We start from the raw sequence: 12666 nt of genomic DNA, 5'->3' as shown, positions 1-12666 counted from the left end.
GGCAATCAAACTTCGTTCACCTTTAATCCTATAAGATGGAGAAAGAACATCATTCTGAATGGCATATATCTTGACCTTACAACAATAGTATTTGTTGTTAAAAACAACAAGAAAAAAAGAAAGCCAAAGCAAAATAGGTCCACTGTTTGTTAAATATTCATTTAGCTAAATATTTGTGTTTATACATAGTCAATGCATTTGTTGGTAAAGGAAATTCATTCTAGGATACAATACTTTATGTGTATTTAATTTTTTAAATTATTACATATATATCACCATACTGTCCTCTTTTATGTAGCTATTAACCAATGTTTTAAAAACAGTTCACTTTTATGCTTAGTCTTTTGGGTAGATGCCCAAAAGTGGGACTGCTGGGTTGTAGGGGAGCTCTATGTTTAACCTTCCTGTGGTAGTACCCCCACTACCACTGTATCTCATCTGAGTACCCTGGATACTGTTTATACGAATATTAGAACCAGGGAAGGGAATGGGAATATCAAAATCAAGTGACAAAGGACAAAAAGACAAACCATTCCAAAACCAATACTGACAAAACCATTTGGTACAAACCAACTGCACAACTCTTGGGGAGAGATGGAAAGGGGGGGGGGAGAATAAGGGATTAGGTAACAAGTTAAACAATAAATGTATTCACTGCCTTACGTATGAATCTGTAGCCACTCTGTACCACACCTTGACAATAAAGAAAAAGTTTAATAAAAATAAAAGAGAAAGGAATAATATGAAAGCTAAATAACACCTTCGTTTATACAAACCTGGGACCCTAAATTCATCACCAATATAAATAACAAGAAGTCAAGATCTCATCAAATTTCCTCTCAAAACTCAGTTTTTAGTTAGGGAAAGTTCTTGGATGGAACTAGTTTGTGTACTTTATTTTAAAAACCAATAATGTTACAGAACTAGCAGCCATTTAGCAGATTTAGTTCTTTTGTATTTTTAACATAACATCATTTACACCTAAAGAAACACACCTGTGCTGAAGATATGTGAGAGCACTTGCTTCTTGGCTATTTGACAGGACACTTGTTGGAGAGCTAAGACTAAGCTTGTGCAGAAGATTGCGTGTAATGATCCCTACATTCTAAGATCATCATCATAATCCCTACTCTAAAGTAATTGAGGGTTTACTGACTTTATTCATTTGTGCAACATATTTAGACAGAGTTCCTCCTGAATACATTGTTATTTTCACCCAAGAAAGTAAGGTACTCTATTATTTGAGCTATGCCCCAAGCCTAGTCTTATGCTAGTAATATTTTAGATGGAATCTCACAGACTTTTCTACTTGGCTGGCTTTAATCCATAATCCTCTGAATTTTATTCTTGTGAAAAGTTAAGATTATATGAGCCATTGGTTCCTGGCTTTCTTATGTATTTTCTAGTTGAAATCCTCATTCACTTCGGTGTTTAGGTAAGTACTAGGATGCAGGCACTGTTCTTAAAAAGGATGATACATCGATGAATGAACAGATAAAAATAACTTATCTATGTGGAGATCCTATGCTGATGTGGGAGGCAATGCCTGAAAGAAGACAGCAATGTAACATGTCAAGTTAGTGTAAAATACATAAAATAAAATTTGTGTGATGATGAATGTTGTATCTGCTTGATTTTTGTCAAAGAAGTATAAAAAGAACATCAGATAAGACAAATCCTCAGTAATGTTATTTTCAAGAATTTAACAAGGCTGCTATCTTTAGAATGAATGAAAGCATATTGGGTGACATGAGTACTTTTATGAACATGAGCCTAACAGATTATATACTACTGAAGAAGCAATCATGTCATGAGACTCTCTATGCTTTGCGTTTTCTTGTGGTGACTTCTGAAACACATTCCAACTCTTCAATTACTGAAGACAGAATCATACTGAAGACACAAATATACCTGAATGTGACAGTCACCAAAATAAGTCAATAAAAGGTCAAAGACGCCATCCATGTCACAATTAACTTTCAATATTGAGGAATGACCAGATTGTAGAGATGAATTTCATTTAACTGGAGGATCCCTGGCTCATTGACCCAGGAATGGCCCTGGTTTACGGTGGCATGCCAAGGGAATTAATAACTGATGGATGATGAGACCTGTGAGAAGTGTTGCTAATCATTTACTGCCCAAACCACCACATTTTGGCAGCCACAACACATTTTGCTGGTGCCAAATCTACAGTTACTTAACAGTGATGGTGTGCGTGTGTGTGTGTGTGTGTGTGTGTGTGTGTGTGTGTGTGTGTGCAAGGCAAGATCTTGTACCAATGCTTCTGTCCTTGGCTACAATCACCCAGTATGGGAGAGTTCATTTCTGCATCTGGATCTTGGCACATGGCTCTTTTAAGTTCCTTTTGCTTTTGCATTTTGTTTTGTTGCTTAAAACATAAAAAATAAATTTAAGCATAACTCTTATAAGGAAGATAGGTCAGAAGGGTTCCTTCTTTGCTTTATTCCTCACTCTCTCCTTATCTCTTCCTTCCTTCCTTTCATTTTTTTCTTCTTTCTTCTCTAGTTATCTTTCTACCTAATCTTTGAAAGCACAGGGGGTTTCAATTCAACTTGTCAGTTTGTGACTACATCTCCATCAATGTCACCCCTTTCATACTTCTTGAGGAAATTTTCTTCACGCACCTTCATGGCTACTTAAATACTGCTTCACAAAGTGTTTGGCTGGCTAAGGAGATAGTTTGAACTTATGTGCATAAGGCAGAACCTGGTTTTGATCCCCAGCAGTGTAAAGGGGATGAGGGAAAGGTGACAGAGGAATAGGGAGAAAGGTTACAGAAAAGGAAAGAGAAAGGGAGAAAAAGAAAGGAAAGCAACAAAGAAACATCATGTCTACATGTGCTGATCTTCTCTAATGACCTTCAAGTGACAATCTACCTTACATAGATAGTAATATATATGTATATATAGTTAATACATATTCATACATATAAAATATTTGTACATTACATATATGTTCATATATTTATATATGTGCATATGTATTGCATACATAGTATTTATATATGCATATGTAATATATGTTATATATTAAAACTAGAGGGTCAAGTCAGCTTTTGAAAGAATACAAAGAATAAATTTGCAATAGATCTGTGCCTGTAGAGCCTCTGACAGAAAGTTTCCACCCAAGAGAAGAAACATTGAGGTAAATTTATATAAAAAGTATGTGAAATATTTTCCCAATTGCTGAAAGACCTTTCATGACACAGAATAAAAAATGATGCAAAAAAACACAGCTAATTTCTCTTAAGTACTGATTGTATAGTATGTATACACATATATAAGTACATATTGATATTGTACATGTATATCTCTTTTCCCTATGCTTTTATTTTAAGCCAGTCTATGTATTCATATTGGAAGTGTGTAATATTTAGCTTAAGTAGCTCTGTTAGAGTATATATATTTTTATCTCTGCCAAAAATAAATTTTTCCTTTTAAAATAGATGCCTAGGCCATTTACATTTTATTACAAAATCAATAGTACTAAATGTAAATGTAACATTGCTAGTGTGTGTGTGTGTGTGTGTGTGTGTGTGTGTGTGTGTGTGTCCACGTGTTCATCAGTACTGGGGCTCCTGCTCTTGCTTGGTCTTTTTAACTTGTATTTGGTGTTATAGCACTTGAGCCTTGCCTCCAGTTACAGATTTTCACTCTCTTTGTCTTTTCAGGCCGGTTTCAAGTCTGGATCCCAGATTTCAGCCTCAGAGAAGCTAAGGATTATAGGCCTGAGCATCAGTATCTGGCTTTTGACACCTTTTCAAAATTGATCCTACGGGTTGGGAATGTGGCTTAGTGGTAGAGTGCTTGCCTCAAAATTGATCCTGTATTGTGTTCCTAATTTTACTACTTGTTTTCAAATGATTGAGTATTACGATTTGATTGGATCTGTTACTAGGTAAATAATAGCTTATATGTCAGGTTCTGCTCTAGTGTTTCATTGTACTACTTTTCCATGATAATATAGCAAGTGCTCTACCACTTGAGCCGTCTCCCTCCCCAAACCCTTTTTGTTTAGAGCTAGTTTGCAGGTAGTGTCTTGAGTTTTTGCCAAGGGCTGGCCTTGAGCTGTGATCTTGCCACCACTTGCTTCCCACATATCTGTTGGGCCCTAAGATACATGCCACATGGTGCCTATCTTATTGACGAAGATGGAGTCTTGATAATTCTTTGCTTGTGAAGGCTTCACACTGCAATCATTATGATGGGATTTCCAATTTATCACTAATTCTTTTTCACTTTAAATAAATTACTAGTGTAGTCTCTGAGTCACAGAGCAAAGTTTTACAACATGCCTGTTTTGACAATCTTCTCTCAAGTCCTCTATGAACTAAATGAAGATGAAGTAGCCCAGATGTGGGTTCGAACACAAGAAAATCAAAGAAGTTCTCTGGCAGGGGAATAAGCTGTGGTCTCTTCACTTAAGCTTTTCTCCAGTTTCTTCCTTTTGTACATTTCTCTAATGTTACTAAGCCTAATTCTTGGGCACACTGTGCACAAAAGGTTGACTATATAACTCAGGCAAAGAAAAGTGCCTAGAATATGAAGGATTACATGAAGTCCTTTAATGTATATATTTGCCAGCTGTGTTTGCTTGGTTTCATAGACCCAAGGCTGCTGTCTGAAGCCTTTCTTTATAGTTCTCTTCTTTTTCGTTGTGAAGTTCAATTGCTTTGGGATTCAACGTGGATTTCAGTGTGAGGCTCTACACAGATTTTAATAGAGAGCAAGGATGTAGAATAACTTTGAAACATCTGAGTGGACTATCGGCAAGGATTCATTTCAGTAGCTAAGTAGGAGTTTGTGTTTCTTCCTTGGTCCATGTAGAGTTCCCATCCACTCAAATCTTCTACTTTTAAGGGAAACAAGAAAAAGTTTCCATCCTCTTCTTGGAACAGAGCCCTGAGTACTGAGAACAAAGAAACCAGGTATCTACACTGTGTGTTTTCATTCACACATGCACACACATGCTCAACCTCCCCTTAAGATGCACTTCCACTCCTTCCTGGAAAGGGTGAGTCACACATAGGTTATTTATTTTCCACCGCCAGGCTTACACTACAATGAAAAAAACACCTTTTATATGGCTCCGTTAGAAGTTTTATCTAGTTCTCTGTGTTTATTCTTTTTCTTGGATGGATCACCTACCATTACACTGCTATTGTTTATGTTGTATGGGACTTGATTGGGTGGGGTGATATAGAAATGTCTGTGAGATTAGCTGGGAAAACCCAGGAAGAGCATTTTCAATATTTCTTTTCTCAGATGCCATCTTAACTACCCCTTCCCCATAAATGTAATTTTATTAGTTATAAACTAGGTTGACTTTATTCCAGATTGATATGATTCAATATAATACTGTTTAACTTTGATTTCACTAGATTTGGTTATCATTTTGAAAATGTGACTAATGTATTGAGTTTAAATTGTTTGGTGTTGTTCAAACCTAGGGACTAGGTCAGTGCCCTAGTTGCTAGGTCAGTGCCCTATCACTTGAGTGTTACCAATAGTCCAATAGTTTTTTTGCTTTAATTTTGTTCATTTGTTGTTGCTGTTTTTGTTTTTTTTTTTTTTGAGACAAAGTCTTGTGCTCATGGGTAGCCCAACCTTGAGCCACAATTCTTGTACTTCTGCCTCAGAAGTAGCTAGGATTGCAGGTATGAGTCATTATGCCCAGGCAGGAATTAATTTTAACATAGAAACCAAAACAACTCTGCTTTGCATATATGTTAATAACTACTATTGATGTATACACTGTACAAAAATCCCTGAAAATAACTATAAAAATAACTATCACCAATTAGATTAATTCACTTATTCAAAACTTGCTATTTAGTAGGCAGTCTTATAGTAGACTTGCTGATGTAAATTTAAACATGATCATTTTCTAACATCAAATGATTTGTATTCTAGTTAAGGGACTGGAATATTAAGGAAAACCTGTTATTTACACATGTGCATACATATATGCATTTATACATACATTTGTGACAGGCAGTGACAAAAGTTAAAGAGAAATAAAGTGGGAAGCAGGATTGTAGGGCAAAGTGAAAAGTAAGTAAGATTACTACTTCAAGGAGGGTTAAGGAAGGTCAGAGTCTGAGCACATGAACTTGCAATGGTGATTCCATGAGATGTATAAGAGAGCTGTGTTAACCTCTAGGGAAGAAGAAATTCCCTTGCATCACAGCAGCAGGCTCAATGCCCTAAGAGGAGAATACACTGGGGCTGATTTGAACAACAGCAAGAGGGTCATTGATGCAGAGGACTCCTAAGCTATGGGGCTGTGGTAAAGAAGTTGAGAAGAAGCTGAGTGTCTTTACTGTAAATGAATTACCTAGACTCTGGGAAATTGAGACAGAATAGGTGTGCACCATCTAATGGTTCCAGAGGCTAGAAGTTCATGAGCATGGTGCTAATCTTTCATGAAGGCTTGTTGCTGTCTCGTATCATGGGAGAAGAGCAAGCAGACATGCATGAGATATAGGAAAACTTAGCTGACCTCATCCTTTTATCAAGAGACCAGACTTCCAGCAACAGAATTAACCTATTTACCTAGTCCTTTATGAATAGTCTCACCTCTTTATCCATTACAGTGTCACTTAGATTTTATCAAGAATTCTGGAGGGTTCATTTGTACCATGGCACTAGTGAACTCATAGGGACTGATTGTATAGTCCACACCTTAGGTCTGTAGATCCATTGATAGTGGGGGGTGAAAGCAAGGGGTGGTGGTGGTGAGAAGTATCATTTGCTTTTACATGAATGAATGTGATCATGAGTTAGACAGCATGAGGTTAGAGTAGATACAGAAAACCTTACCAGGTAGCTATTGCTCTTAGACTAAGGTGTAGAAAATTCTAAAGACTCTGTACAAGGTAACCACACATTTTTCTGTGTCCATTTTATTAAGATATGGAGTCTGGGTCATAGCTCATCATAAGACAAGCAACATGTTTTAGAATTAGAATATGAACATTCTAATTCAATGGGACAAGTAAAGGGCTGAAATGATGTCATGCTGGTTTATGTTACATTTTTTTTTCATCAAATGAATGACAGAACATTGGGTTTCCCAAGACTTTTGTGCTTCAGATCTTTGAATCTGTCTCTGTGAATCTCTTTGGTAATAACTGATAAATGTATACCTACCCAGAGTTTCTGTAAGTATTCTTCACTCACACACAGTAAATATAAAATACTCTACCATTGAAAAGAATTTTCAAAGTGAACAAGGGATGGGTCCATGTTTTAAAACTAAGCAAATACATTTATAAAAAGAGAACTCAGAGATCTTTCATTCCTTACATTAATCCTAAATGTAGGCATTCAATGGCATCATTTTTCAGAATGGTTCAAAACTCAGAGGTTACATTTAGCTCACCCAGCCTGTCTTCTTTTCATCTCCTGGTTTCTAGAACTGAGGATCCTAAGCTGTATCATCCCCTCCACAATTTCAAGCTCATTGTCTGTTTGATAATTCATCCATGAAGAATTTCAAATGTTGGCTAATGCTATAGATGACAAAAACTATAGATTCCAATGAATGTGGTAGATACTTTCCAGCATTATGGGCTTCTTGAAATGGCTTAAGTCATATATGTAGCAAATATATCATGCATAATATATATATGTATATATATTTATATAAAATAGGAATGGGGACAATCCAGTTCACTCTGCATGGTGTGTCCAGTATGCATTTTGTGACAAAAAATCAGGCTGGCTAATAATTAATTCAGCCTTACAGACTGGTTGTCTAAAGAGCTGAATGAAGCTCAGAGGCTGAGGGATGGAAAAAATTTACTATTGATTTAAAGTGTCTCCTGCTCTTCCAGAGAAAACAAAAATGGAGGCACTGCATTGTTGGGTTCTGAGAGTAGAAAATTCACAGTTGAAAGTTAGGAATGAGACATTGGCTTATACAAAAATATGCCTACATATCAGCCAATATCATTTCTTTTTTTTTTTTTTTTTTTTTTTTGGCCAGTCCTGGGCCTTGGACTCAGGGCCTGAGCACTGTCCCTGGCTTCTTCCCGCTCAAGGCTGGCACTCTGCCACTTGAGCCACAGCGCCGCTTCTGGCCGTTTTCTGTATATGTGGTGCTGGGGAATCGAACCTAGGGCCTCGTGTATCCGAGGCAGGCACTCTTGCCACTAGGCCTTATCCCCAGCCCAGCCAATATCATTTCTAAAATTCCAACCAAACTAAGCAAATTGGCCAATTAAAAAGATTGATCTTTGAACATATAAACAATAAATATACTTTTTGTTTGGATTTTCAAACCATTATGTAGTCATGTCAGAATTCCATTATGAAAATCAGCTTTAAAGCTTGGTTTTTCCCACTTTGGGATTTCATTTCATTCAATGAATTCTCAGTTCAAAATCAGTCTTCTCGTTTACATTCCCACCAACATTGTAGTAGGGTTCCCTTTTGGCCACATCCCCTCCAGCATTTGTTATTATCAATTTTCCTGATAATGGGCATTCTTACTGGGGTGAGGTGGAATCTCAGTGTTGTTTTGATTTGTATTTCTTTTATGGCCAGTGATGTAGAGCACTTATTCATGTGTCTCTTGGCCATTCTCATTTCCTCTTCAGAAAAGTCTCTTTTTAGGTCTTTGGCACATTTGTTGAAGGGGGCATTGGTTCTTTGAGGATTTGTTTTGGAGGAATTTAATTTTTTTAGTTCTGCATATATTTAGATATGAGGCCTTTGTCCATTGTAAGGCTGGTAGAGATCTTCTCCCAATCTATGGGCTTTCTGTTATCTTGCAAGCTATATCTTTTGCCAGGCAGAAGCTCTGCAGTTTGATGCAGTCCCATTTGTCCAACCTTTCTTTGATTTATTGCATTTCTGGGCCTTTGTTAAGAAAGTTTCGTCCCCTGCTAAAGAGCCCAAAAGTTTCTCCTTGTAGTGTTTTCAGGGCATCTGATTTTACTTCAAGATCTTTGATTCATTTGGAATTGATTTTGGTGCAGGGTGATATATAAGGCTACTCTATATATGTGAATTGGAACTAGGGAAAGGAAAGGAAATACCAAAATTGAGAGACAAAGGATAAAAAGACAAACCAATGGAATAGCGATACTTACAATACCAATTGGTGTAAACCAACCATACCACTCATGGTGGGGGGAACTGGGGAGAGGGGAGATGGGGTGATATGAGGAAGAAGGTAACAAGTTATATAAGAAATGTACTTGCCTTACATATGAAACTGTAACCCCTCTGTACTTCACTTCTCTATATATACTGGGTGCTTATTATTAATATTTCTCTCAGCACCACACGTCTTGTGCTATATTTGATTCATACTTCCCTGATGAAAAGAATTGACATAAACATAATAACATGCTTAATTTTTTAAAATCACCTTCAAGAATCTATTCTTTCAAAAGGATTCTACAAAACTCTGTTTTGGTCAAGAATAAGTCATAGCAAATGGTACTGAACTGTTTCTATGTATGTGTATGAATGTTAAGTATTGCTGTAACTTTTCTAGTTACTTAGAAGTTGGTGTTACATGAACAAGCTGTGGATGTTTCTATAATAGTAGGTGAACATTGTTTTTTTTATTATAAAGGTGATGTACAGAAGGGCTACAGGTGTATAAGTCAGATAGTGAGTATGCTTCTTTTTAATTTTAGTGTTAAGGAGATATACAGAGGGATTATTACAGTTACATATGTAAGATAGTGAATACATTTCTTATCAAACTTGTTACCCCTCCCCTAATTTTAACCCACTTTCTCTCCCCCAAACTCTCCTCCTCTAAGTTGTGCAGTTAATTTCCAAAATATTTTCTGGTGAATTTCACTGTTGCATTGCTTCACCCTCTGTCCTTTTTCTCGCCATTTTGATGTTCCTTTTCCCCTCCCTAATTCAGATAAACTTATCTACAATACCCAGGATACTAAAATCAAATACAGTGACAACTGGGGATAAATATGAAAGAGAAACAAAAGGAAAAAGAAATAATTTCACACAGTATATTAAAAATAACAACAACAATGAAAAACCTCTTGTTTCTATATCTTGGAGTTTATTTCACTTAGCATCATTTCATATGATCATATGTACATAGCTATTGAGCTATCATTATCCTCTGCTACAACTATCCTAGATATATAATAATCATTACTAATGAGGGAAACCATGGGCTCTATGTATCCTTGGGTCTGGCTCACTTCACTTAATATGAATTTTTCTAATTTTTTCCATTTCCGTAGGAATGGGGCAATGTCATTCTTTCTGATAGAAGCAAAGAATTCCACTGTATATTTATACCACATTTTCTTGATCCATTCACTTAGTTGGGGGCATCTGGATTGGTTTCATATTATAGCTATGGTAAATAATGCTTCAATGAACATGGTTGTGTTGGTAGTTTTAGTGTGGCCTTGTTTTGATCATTTGGGTAAATGCCCAAAAGTGGAATTCCTGGGTCATAGGGGAGCTTTGTATTTAGTCTTTTGTGGAAACTCCATACTGCTTTCCAGAGTGATTGAACAAGTTTACACTCCCACCAACAGTGCAATAGAGTTCCCTTTAGGCCACATCCCCACTGCTTCTCTTGTTAGTAGCTTTCTTGATAATGGTCATTCTAACTGGGGGTGAGGTGGAATCTCAATGTTGTTTTGATTTGCATTTCTTTTATGTCCAGAGATGTTGAGCATTTCTTCATGTTTCTATTGGCCATTTTTATATTTCCTCTTCAGTGAATCCCAATTGTTAATGGAGTAATTGTTTCTTGAGAATTAGTTTGTGAGTACGTTTTCTTTTCTTTTTACATCATTTTTTCCCTTTATTGTCAAAGTGAAGAACTTATGGATTACAGGAGGTAACAAGTGAGTACCTTTTTTAACAGTATCACCTCCTCATTTTCTCCTCATTCCTCTCACTCAAGTTGTATAGTTCATTTCTAGACATAATGAGTATCACTGCTGATTTGGTTTACCCTTTGTCACTATTGCTTCTCCTTCCCCTCCCTAAATAAGACAGCCCCATATATAAGACAAAGGGTACAGAAATTTTTAAAAAAAGCAACAAAAGGGGGAAAACCCAAGGGAAGAAAAAGAAAAAACAAACTGAAAACAGTACAATAAAAATATCTCTTTTTTCATTTCAAAGTGCTTTACAAACACTGCTAGTAAATATGTTTAATGAAAAGATGGAAAGTCTGTTCAAGGTTATGTGTGAGCATGATGAGACTAAACAAAGATTAGTAGAAGAATTCATTGAATCCACAAACAGAAAGATAAATGAATTCCAAGAGAAGGAATGGAAAAACAATAGTCACTCAGCTAAAGGATATGAGAGAAGACACAGATAATCAAAACAAGGAAGTAAAGAAGTCCATGCTACACATTATTTTTCTTTTAATCATCTTTCCTAGCCAAACCAAAGTCCCCATTTATAAGAGAAGAGAACTAAAATTCAGAGAGCACAATATCTTCTGGCTATGGAAGAATCTGGTTCTCAAATTTGTAAACATTTTCATAGACCAATAAAGGGTGACAGCTTATATTTAGTGTGGGTCCACTGGGATGAGGATGGACTACTGACGAAGTAGAGCAAGTCAGAAAATAAACAGAGAACTTTAAACTTCATCAGTTGCCCGAGTTACTTGAGGATTGTTATTGTAGGTCAGCTTTCACTAGAATTGTAGAATATTTAGCTATCATCATCAGTACAAACTTGTTTGTCAAAAAAGGAAAGAATGGGATTATCCTTTCAATATATATAGAGCAATATATAGAGAGCAAATTTAAGAAGACAGTCTTTTAGCTCTATACCCACAGTGATGTCATTGGATAGTAACAACAACAACAACAACAACAACAACAACAGGAAATTAAAAAAAAATAGTCTGAGCCAGGTACTGTTGGCTCATGCCTGTAATCCTAGCTACTCAAGAAGCTAATATCTGAGAACTATGGTTGAAAGCTAGGTGCAGCAGGAAAGTCTGTGAGTCTCTCACCTACAATTAATGACTAAAAAACTGGAAGTGGAATTGTGGCTCATGTGACAGATTTCTGGTCTGTTAATCTTGAGCAATTAAGAAAAGAATTCAGGACAGCTCCCTGGCTCTGAGTTCAAGTCCCAGGACCAGCACAAAAACAAAAACAACCAAACAAACAACAAAAAACAGCCTGGGTCTCTGATTCAAATCTGATATTGTTTGTGTAGGATAAGAATTATTATAGGTTTCCTTAGTTCACTGTAGACCCACATTCCTCTACTTATTTTCATGGAATAAAGTAATTAAGGAAAAGCCACAGTGATGACCAGTTATACTGCAGGAAGGCTGGACAAACTTTGTAGCTCCCAGCTTATTTTGCATGGGTGAAAGGCTCAGTGTCCATCACATGATTTAAAGGTGACATATGACTTGTGGAGGGCAAGAAGCCCTGGCTAACACAACTATAGTGAGAAAATCTGCCAAGGGTTGAGTGGTCAGAGTCTGACTAGAGGAAGCACACACAAGTTTCATTTACATGAAATGACTGGGTTCTTGTTGAATTCCCTTTAACTATAGATTCAAAAGTCCTTCTTTTGACATTCATCCATTTGATCTCAGTGAAATTCGCGATTGCTCCAAGATTCCTCCAGGATCTGAGCATTGTCATTCCATTTT

The sequence above is a fragment of the Perognathus longimembris genome, chromosome 6 (genome assembly GCF_023159225.1).
Source record: "Perognathus longimembris pacificus isolate PPM17 chromosome 6, ASM2315922v1, whole genome shotgun sequence".
Taxonomy (NCBI): domain Eukaryota; kingdom Metazoa; phylum Chordata; class Mammalia; order Rodentia; family Heteromyidae; genus Perognathus; species Perognathus longimembris.
The sequence above is the reverse complement of the archived record's forward strand: the minus strand, read 5'-3'. Positions refer to the sequence as shown.